The 3,361-nt window shown below is 34.2% G+C and overlaps 1 non-coding gene across 1 annotated transcript; it reads left to right on the top strand.

The window, feature by feature from the left end:
• Nucleotides 1-2,285: 2,285 nt before the first annotated feature.
• Nucleotides 2,286-2,392, top strand: LOC121224885 (small nucleolar RNA R71). Its single transcript, XR_005922627.1, has one exon. It is a non-coding gene; the product is annotated as a small nucleolar RNA R71 (small nucleolar RNA).
• Nucleotides 2,393-3,361: the final 969 nt, after the last annotated feature.

Below are 3,361 nucleotides of genomic sequence, written 5' to 3'. Positions count from 1 at the left end.
GCCATGTCCCAGACATGGTCTTACATGGGATGTTTCATGTGCTACTAATGTCATATCCCAGATATGGTCTTACATGGGAGTTCTCATATCGGTGCCCATGCCATGTCCCAGACATGGTCTTACGGGGGACCTCTCATCTCGGTGCCAGCGCCATGTCTCAGACATGGTCTTACATTGGACCTCTCGTCTCGGTGCCAACACCATGTCCCAGACATGGTCTTACATGGGACCTCTCATGATCTCAAGGGTGCCAATGCCATGTCCCAGACATGGTCTTACTTGGGTTCTCTTTACCTAAATGTCATGACATTTGTATCTAATACCTTCCTTATGTTTCAACGGGACTTTTTAATATCTATTCTCTATCGTTTCATACATGACTAAACATCAAATAAATTCATAAAATAAATACATTATTGCTGGAAAATAGCAGCAGTAATAACAATTATTAAAATATTGCATTTATTTACCGTAAACTTACCTCGGTACCAAATATAGCCAAATCTACCACTTAGTCTTCAATCTTATTCTTTCTTCGATCTAACCTCGAATTCCATTCTTCTTGATCTATAATAGAAAATTTAACTTATTTAACACTCACATTCATTAAAATAGCAAATTAAACTTCATCTCTTATTCTTATGTTTCACAACATGCTGAAAATTTTTCTCTTCTATGACAATATCAAAATCTCACTCTAACATCTACTTATAAACATTAGGTATTTTACCGATTATAGAGTTTTACTCGTTTTTGCTTAAAATCGACTAGCAAAAGTTGTTTAACATAATTTATAGCTTCATATTATACCTTAAAACATCAAAATAAACACTTTTCACCTATGGGTATTTTTCCAAATATAAACCCTAGGTTAAATTATTGCTAGAATAAGCTAAATTAAGCTGCCAGGATCTCAAAAACGTAAAGAACATTAAAAACGGGGCTTGAAATCACTTACTATGAGCTTGAGAAAGTGTGAAAACCCTAGCTATGGTGTCCTTCAAATTTTGGCAGCAAGCTTTTTGGAGAATATGATATTTTTGCCATCTTTTTCCCTTTTTATTCTTTTTATTATTCAATGACTAAAATACCCTTCATTAAAACTTTAGTTATTTTTATCTATACATGCCTACTTTTGTCCATTGAAATTTTATAGTCTAATTACTATTTAAGGACCTATTCTTTGATTACACACTTCAAATAAATCATTTATCATCTAATACTCATATTTACCCACTTTTGCAATTAAGTTCTAATAGGCAATTTAGGCATGCAATCAAAAAAATTTCTTATCAATTCTGTAGTACTTTTATCTAATCACTCAATAAATCATAATAATTAATAATAATTTTCTCTTTAAATCGGATTTGTGGTTACGAAACCACTATTCCAATAACCTTAAATTTGGGCCATTACATAACTGGTTTAGAGTTTATCTCATTAAGGATCACTGAATCTGACTTCTGTGATACAGGAGTTTCAACACTTGGTTGAACTTCCTCTTTGTCTTGAGCTACAACAGGTTCATCTTGAACCTCAACCACCCTGGGCTCCAATGTCTTTCCACTTGGCAAAGAGACTACTTTGCAAAGTTCTTTGCCCAAAATTCTTGGATTTTCTATGTCGATCGGCCAAATACCTTGGGGTTTATTTTGAAGTTTATTGGTTAGCTGACCCATTTGATTCTCCAGATTTCTTAAAGTGGTATCATTCTTTGCTATGTATGCCTTCAGCATATTTTCAAAATCACTTGAAGATTCAGTTGGTGGGGGTTGTTGCACTTGTTGAGAATATTCAAATGGATAATTTGGTAGAAATGGCATAACAGAGTCGCTATGGTCTGCCCATTGATTACTCTATGGAGAAATTGGATATTCTACCATGAAGATTTGTAAAAATTTGATTGCGGACCATTCCAATTCTAATTTCCCAATTAATAATTTCACTCTTGATTCGGTGGACAAATTTCAAAGAAATAGCCATCTCCACAGTATTCACAAGAAATATTCTCGAACTGGTTCAGTTGCTTGCCTGACAGAATACCATTGAAACCATTAATAGTTATCTTCTTAATCATAGAAGACATAGAGGATACCTGGGTTGCCAAAGAAGCAAGTGTGTCCACTTCATGTACTCCTACTACTCGTCTTTCTGAGGTTGCTCGGCTGGTTAATCACCAATTATAAGACTTAGAAAGAAGGGCTCTATTTTTCGAGGCATCCACCATCATTCTAGTATGAATATTGAAACCAATAAAGAAAGTCTCCATTTGAACGCAGTAAGGAATACCGTAATGAGGGCACTTTTGTAACAACTCCTTGAACCACTCCCATGCCTCATATAAAGATTCTTCATCAAGTGGCTGAAATGAAGTGATTCCATTACGGATCTTCGTAGTTAAAGATGGAGGGAAATATTTCATTAAGAAACATTCAACCAACTTTTGCCATGTAGTTATGAAACCAGATGGTAAGGAGTTCAACCACGCTCATGCTCTATCTCTTAAGGAGTATGGAAATAATCTCAGTCTCAAGGAATCCTCAGTCACCCTGACTAGTTTAAAAGAGTCACTCACTTCCATGAATAGTCGAAGATGAAGATGTGGATCTTTAGCAAGAATCCCACTAAATTGACCCATATTTTGCAACATTTGGAACATGACCGGCTTCAGCTCAAATTTTTGTGCCTCGATTTTGGGTCTCCTAATACTCGAATTGAGCTCGTTGAATAAAGGAGTGACATATTGTCGAATGGCACAATTTCTGTCATCAGCAACAATGATCAGATTGTGAGTATTATAAGCGAATGTTCCTCCTAGATTTTCGTTTGGTTCGCTTGTCTTCTCCTTTGTTAAAAAGTCATTTCAATTTCAGGGTCTACGAGGAGTAAGTCAATAATTTGATCAATACTCATAAACACCTGAAAAAAACACAAGAAAAAAAATGGAACTAAAATTTAACAGAAAAAAGTAGACCAAAATGCAAAAATTAACAATTTCATAGATAATGTCTTTTAAAACAGTCCCCGAAAACGGTGCCAAAAACTTGAAACGACAAAAATGTGCAAGTGTACACAATCGTAATAAGTAATAAAGTGATAAGTAAATGTCGAGTTACTCCGTACCGACAGGGACTGTGAAAAGAATTATTTATGAATGCAATTTTAAAAACACTTTGGTGAAGAAAAATATTTTGATTTGAAAAGGTGATTAAAAACTAGGATTTTAACTAAGTAAAAAAATAAAAACAAAATAAAAGTTCCAATGCACGATTTCAAAAGATGATTTTAATGAAGATGACATAATTGTGCTAGATTAATTAAATTAAATATATCAACACCACAAATATTCATAGACATTTTC

This window comes from Gossypium hirsutum, chromosome D12, assembly GCF_007990345.1.
Source record: "Gossypium hirsutum isolate 1008001.06 chromosome D12, Gossypium_hirsutum_v2.1, whole genome shotgun sequence".
In the NCBI taxonomy this organism is placed as follows: domain Eukaryota; kingdom Viridiplantae; phylum Streptophyta; class Magnoliopsida; order Malvales; family Malvaceae; genus Gossypium; species Gossypium hirsutum.
This window is presented reverse-complemented; position numbering and strand designations above follow the sequence as displayed.